At 39.8% G+C, this 7003-nt stretch overlaps 1 non-coding gene across 1 annotated transcript; it reads left to right on the top strand.

Moving 5' to 3' along the window:
* Positions 1-3500: 3500 nt before the first annotated feature.
* On the top strand, positions 3501-3608 carry LOC112767894 (small nucleolar RNA R71). The gene has a single exon (XR_003185335.1). It is a non-coding gene; the product is annotated as a small nucleolar RNA R71 (small nucleolar RNA).
* Positions 3609-7003: the final 3395 nt, after the last annotated feature.

The raw sequence follows: 7003 nt of genomic DNA, 5'->3' as shown, positions 1-7003 counted from the left end.
CTCCACCCTTAGTTGTCCCATGTTAGAACTTAATTCTCCTAGGGAGGTGTTGATTTGCTCCCAATAGTTTTCTAGAGAAAAATGCATCCCTTGAGGCATCTCAGGGATTTCATGGTGAGGAATTTCCTCATGTCTATGAGTGGGATCTCTTGTTTGCTCCATCCTTTTCTTAGTGATGGGCTTATCCTCATCAATGAGGATGTCTTCCTCTATGTCAATTCCAGCTGAATTACAGAGGTGACAAATGAGATGAGTGTAGGCTAACCTTGCCAACGTAGAGGACTTGTCCGCCACCTTGTACAGTTCTTGGGATATAACTTCATGAACTTCTACTTCCTCCCTAATCATGATGCTATGGATCATGATAGCCCAGTCTATAATAACTTCAGACCGGTTGCTAGTGGGAATGATTGAGCGTTAGATGAACTCTAACCATCCCCTAGCCACGGGCTTGAGGTCATGCCTTCTTAGTTGAACCGGCTTCCCTCTTGAATCTCTCTTCCATTGAGCGCCCTCTTCACAGATGTCTATGAGGACTTAGTCCAACCTTTGATCAAAGTTGACCCTTCTAGTGTAGGGGTGTGCATCTCCTTGCATCATGGGCAAGTTGAATACCAACCTTACATTCTCCGGACTAAAATCTAAGCATTTTTCCCGAACCATTGTAAGCCAATTCTTTGGGTCCGGGTTTACACTTTGATTATGGTTCTTGGTGATCCATGCATTGGCATAGAACTCTTGAACCATTAAGATTCCGACTTGTTGAATGGGGTTGGTGAGAACTTTCCAACCTCTTCTTTGAATCTCATGTCGGATCTCCGGATATTCACCCTTTTTGAGTTTGAAAGGGACCTTGGGGATCACCTTCTTCTTGGCCACAACTTTATAAAAATGGTCTTGGTGCACCCTTGAGATGAATCTCTCCATCTCCTATGACTCGGAGATGGAAGCTTTTTCCTTCCCTTTTCTCTTTCTAGGGGTTTCTCTGGCCTTAGGTGCCATAAATGGTTATGGAAAAAAAACAAAAAGCAACGCTTTTACCACACCAAACTTAGAAGGTTTGCTCGTCCTCGAGCAAAAGAAGAAAGAAGAGAGTAGAAGAAGAAGAAATAGAGGAGATGGAGGGGGCTTAGTGTTTCGGCCAAGGGGGAGAAGTAGTGTGTATGTTGTGTGAAAATGAAGGAGTGAAGATGGGTTTATATAGGAGTGGAGAGGGGGTATGGTTCGGCCATTATGGGTGGGTTTGGGTGGGAAAGTGGTTTGAATTTGAATGGTGAGGTAGGTGGGGTTTTATGAAGGATGGATGTGAGTGGTGAAGAGAATGGTAGGATTTGATAGGTGAGGGGTTTTGGGGAAGAGGTATTGAGGTGATTAATGAATGGGTGAAGAAGAGAGAGAGAGAGGTGGGGTAGGTGGGGATCCTGTGGGGTCCACAGATCCTGAGGTGTCAAGGATATCTCATCCCTGCACCAAGTGGCGTGCAAAAATGCCCCTTTCTACCAATCCTGGCATTAAATGCCAGGCTGCTGCCCATTTCTGGCGTTTAACGCCAGCTTCTTGTCCATTCCTGGCGTTAAACGCCAGTAAGTTTCTCCTCCAGGGTGTTCTATTTTTCATTCTGTTTTTCAGTCTATTTTTGCTTTTTCAATTATTTTTGTGACTTCACATGATCATCAACCTACAAAAAATATAGAATAACAAAAGAAAATAGAAATTTTAACATAGATAATTAAAGATTGGGTTGCCTCCCAATAAGCGCTTCTTTAATATCAATAGCTTGACAGTGGGCTCTCATGGAGCCTCACAGATGTTTAGAGCAATGTTGGAACCTCCCAACACCAAACTTTAGAGTTTGAATGTGGGGGTTCAACACCAAACTTAAAGTTTGGTTGTGGCCTCCCAACACCAAACTTAGAGTTTGACTGTGGGGGCTCTGTTTGTCTCTGTATTGAGAGAAGCTCTTCATGCTTCCTCTCCATGGTTACCGAGGGATATCCTTGAGCTTTAAACACAAGGGAGTCTTCATTCACTTGAATGATCAATTCTCCTCTATCAACATCAATTACAGCTTTTGCTGTGGCTAGGAAGGGTCTGCCAAGGATGATGGATTCATCCATACACTTCCCAGTCTCTAGGATTATGAAATCAGCAGGGATATAGTGGCCTTCAACCTTTACCAAGACATCCTCTACAAGTCCATAAGCCTGTTTTTTTGAATTGTCTGCCATCTCCAGTGAGATTCTTGCAGCTTGTACCTCAATAATCCCTATCTTCTCCATTACAGAGAGAGGCATGAGGTTTATGCTTAACCCTAGGTCACACAGAGCCCTCTCAAAGGTCATGGTGCCTATGGTATAAGGTATTGAGAACTTTCCAGGATCTTGTCTCTTCAGAGGTAATTTCTGCCTAGTCAAGTCATCCAGTTCTTTAGTGAGCAATGGAGGTTCATTCTCCCAAGTCTCATTACCAAATAACTTGGCGTTTAGCTTTATGATTGCTCCAAGGTACTTAGCAACTTGCTCTTCAGTAACATATTCATCCTCTTTAGAGGAAGAATACTCATCAGAGCTCATGAATGGCAGGAGTAAATTCAATGGAATCTCTATGGTCTCTGTGTGAGCCTCAGATTCCCATGGTTTCTCATCAGGGAATTCCATGGAGGCCAGTGGACGTCCATTGAGGTCTTCCTCAGTAGATATCACTGCCTCTTCCTCCTCTCTAGGTTCGGCCATGTGAGATATGTTTATGGCCTTGCACTCTCTCTTTCGATTCTCTTCTATATTGCTTGGGAGAGTACTAGGAGGGAGTTCATTAACTTTCTTACTCAGCTGACCCACTTGTGCCTCCAAATTTCTAATGGAGGACCTTGTTTCAGTCATGAAACTTTGAGTGGTTTTAATTAGATCAGAGACTATAGTTGCTAAGTCAGAGTGGCTCTGCTTAGAATCCTCTGTCTGTTGCTGAGAAGATGATGGAAAAGGCTTGCTGTTGCTAAACCTGTTTCTTCCACCATTATTGTTATTGAAGCCTTGTTGAGGCCTCTGTTGGTCCTTCCATGAGAGATTTGGATGATTTCTCCATGAAGGATTATAGGTGTTTCCATAGGGATCTCCCATGTAATTCACCTCTTCCATTGCTGGGTTCTCAGGATCATAAGCTTCTTCTTCAGGGGAAGCTTCCTTAGTGCTGCCTGGTGCAGCTTGCATTCCAGACAGACTTTGAGAAATCATATTGACTTGCTGAGTTAATATTTTATTCTGAGCCAGTATGGCATTTAGAGTATCAATCTCAAGAACTCCTTTCTTCTGATTTGTCCCATTATTCACAGGATTCCTTTCAGAAGTGTTCATAAATTGGTTATTTGCAACCATATCAATGAGTTCCTGAGCTTCTGCAGGCGTCTTCTTCAGATGAAGAGATCCTCCAGCAGAGCTGTCCAATGACATCTTGGACAGTTCAGACAGACCATCATAGAAGATACCCATGATGCTCCATTCAGAAAGCATATCAGAAGGACACCTTCTGATCAATTGCTTGTATCTTTCCCAAGCTTCATAGAGGGATTCTCCTTCCTTCTGTCTGAAGGTTTGGACTTTCACTCTAAGCTTACTCAATTTTTGAGGTGGAAAAAACTTTGCCAAGAAGGCATTGACTAGCTTTTCCAAGAGTTCAGGCTTTCTTTGGGTTGTGAATCCAACCATGTCCTAGCTCTGTCTCTTACAACAAAAGGGAAGAGCATAAGTCTGTAGACTTTAGGGTCAACCCCATTGTTCTTGACAGTGTCACAGATTTGCAAGAATTCAGCTAAGAACTGATGAGGATCTTCCAATGAAAGTCCATGAAACTTACAATTCTATTGCATTAGAGAAACTAATTGAGGCTTAAGCTCAAAGTTGTTTGCTCCAATGGCAGGGATTGAGATGCTTCTCCCATAGAAGTCGGGAGTAGGTGCAGTAAAGTCACCAAGCACCTTCTTTGCATTGGTGGCATTGTTGTTTTCGGATGCCATGGCTTCTTCCTCCTTGAAGAGCTCTGTTAGGCCCTCTAGAGAGAGTTAAGCTTTAGCTTCTCTTAGCTTTCTCTTCAAGGTCCTTTCAGGTTCAGGATCAGCTTCAACAAGAATGCCCTTGTCCTTGCTCCTGCTCATATAAAAAGAAAGAAGAAAAAAATATGAAATCCTCTATGTCACAGTATAGAGATTCCTTGAGGTGTCAGAGGAAAAGAATAATAGAAGGAGGAGGTAGAGAAGAGAGAATTCAAACTTATCAAGGGAGATAGAGTTCGAATTGCTCATTGAGGAGGGGTGTTAGTCCTTAAATAGAAGAGTGTGAGAAGAGGGGAAGAATTTTTTTGAAAATAAATGAAAAAGATTTTGAAAAAAAATTAAAAGAAATTTGAAATTTTGATTGATGATTTTCGAAAACTAAGACTGGGAAAGAAATTAAGTGATTTTTCAAAAAAGATTTTGAAATTAGAAATAAAAAAGATATGATTGAGACTTAATTTTGAAAAAGATGTGATTGAAAAGATATGATTGAGAAGATATTATTGAAAATCAAATTTAAAAGAAGAAAGTTTTAACATTAAAGTTGATTACTTGACTAACAAGAAATTAGAAGATATGATTCTAGAATTAAAACTTTTGATCCTTTCTTAATAGGCAAGTAATAACTTGAAAATTTTGAATTAAATTACTAATTGTAGCAAGGATTTTCGAAAATAGTAATAAATAAAAAAATTGAAAAGAAATTGATTTTGAAAGGATATGATTGAAAAGATATGATTTGAAAAAGATTTGAATTGAAAACAAAATCTTCCCTTTAGTGTCCTCCTGGTGTTAAACGCCCAGAATGGCATCCATTCTGGCATTTAACGCCCAAAATCCTACCTTATTGGGCGTTTAACGCCCAGCTAGGTACCCTGGCTGGCGTTTAAACGCCAGTTTTCCTTCTTCACTGGGCGTTTTGAACGCCCAGCTTTTTTGTGTAATTCCTCTGCTGAATGTTCTGAATCTTCAATTCTCTGTGTTATTGACTTGAAAAGACACAATTTTGAAAAAAAAATTTGAATTTTTAATGATGAGAAACAATAAAAATACAACTAAGATCAAATAAACAATGTATGCAAGACACCAAACTTAGAAGTTTGTATACTAAGGACTATAACAATTTGAAAATGCATGTAAGAAACAACAAAAGACACAAAATAAGAGAAATTAAAGATCAGAGCACTGAAATCATCAAGAACAACTTGAAGATCAATGAAGAACATAATGCATATATTCGAAAAATGCAAGAAGAATAAAGACATGCAATTGACACCAAACTTAAAAATTAGACACTAGACTCAAACAAGAGACATAAAAATATTTTAGATTTTATGATTTTATAAATTTTTTTTTTTGTGATTTTTCGAAAATTATATGGAAAAGAGAATAAAGAGATTCAAAACTTTTAATAAGAATTCCAGGAATCATGCAATGTTAGTCTAAAGCTTCAGTCTAAAAAGATTAGACATGGTTAGCCAAGCTTCAGCAGGACATTACATTCAGCAGCTAAATTGATGAGAATCAATCAGCTTTTGTGATGATAAGAACATCACCTTGAAACTCTAGAATTCATTCTTAAAAATTCTGAAAAATAAAAAGAAAAGTACCTAATCTAAGCAACAAGATGAACCGTCAGTTGTCCAAACTCGAACAATCTCCGACAACGGCGCCAAAAACTTGGTGCACGAAATTGTGATCATCAACAATGGCGCCAAAGACTTGGAGCTCTCAAACGTGAATCACACTTTGTCACAATTCCGCACAACTAACCAACAAGTGCACTGGGTCGTCCAAGTAATACCTTACGTGAGTAAGGGTCGATCCCACAGAGACTGTCGGCTTGAAGCAAGCTATGGTCATCTTGTAAATCTCAGTCAGGCAGATTCAAATGGTTATGGAGGATTGATAATTAAAGATAAATAAAACATAAAATAAAGATAGAGATAGAGATACTTATGTAATTCATTGGTAGGAATTTCAGATAAGCATATGAAGATGCTTTGTTCCTCCTGAACCTCTGCTTTCCTATTGCCTTCTTCCAATCATTCATACTCCTTTCCATGGCAAGCTTTATGTTGGGCATCACCGTTGTCAATGGCTACTTCCCGTCCTCTCATTGAAAATGTTCTACGCACGCTGTCACCGCACGGCTAATCATCTGTCGGTTCTCGATCATGTTGGAATAGGATCCATTGATCCTTTTGCGTCTGTCACACGCCCAACACTCGCAAGTTTGAAGCTCGTCACAGTCATCCCTTCCCAGATCTTACTCAGAATATCACAGACAAGGTTTAGACGTTCTGGATCTCAGGAATGGCTGCCAATAATTCTAGCCTATACCACGAAGGTTCTAATCTTAGATTAGAAACCCAAGAGATACACATTCAAGTTTGTTTGCATGTAGAACGGAAGTGGTTGTCAGGCACGTATTCATAGGTGAGAATGGTGATAAGTGTCACATAATTATCACATTCATCATGTTCTTGTGTGCGAATGAATATCTTAGAAAAGAAGTAGGCGTGAATTGAATAGAAAAACAATAGTACTTTGCATTAATTCATGAAGAACAGCAGAGCTCCACACCTTAATCTATGGTGTGTAGAAACTCCACCGTTGAAAATACAAAAGTGATAATGGTGGTCATTGGCTTCGGCCCCAGAGAGGGAACCTGAAGAACCAAGATGAAAATACAATAGTAAAAAGGTCCTATTTATAGAGAACTAGTAGCCTAGGATTTACAGAAATAAGTAATTAATGCAGAAATCTTCTTCCGGGCCTACTTGGTGTGTGCTTGGGCTGAGCATTGAAGCTTCCATGTGTAGAAACTTTTCGTGGAGTTAAACGCCAGTTTTTGTGCCAGTTTGGGCATTTAACTCCAGCTTTTGTGCCAGTTCTGGCGTTTTGACGCCAAAATTCTTAAGCTGACTTGAAACGCCGGTTTGGGCCATTAAATCT

This window comes from Arachis hypogaea, chromosome 17 (genome assembly GCF_003086295.3).
Source record: "Arachis hypogaea cultivar Tifrunner chromosome 17, arahy.Tifrunner.gnm2.J5K5, whole genome shotgun sequence".
Lineage (NCBI taxonomy): Eukaryota > Viridiplantae > Streptophyta > Magnoliopsida > Fabales > Fabaceae > Arachis > Arachis hypogaea.
The sequence above is the reverse complement of the archived record's forward strand: the minus strand, read 5'-3'. Positions and strand labels throughout refer to the sequence as shown.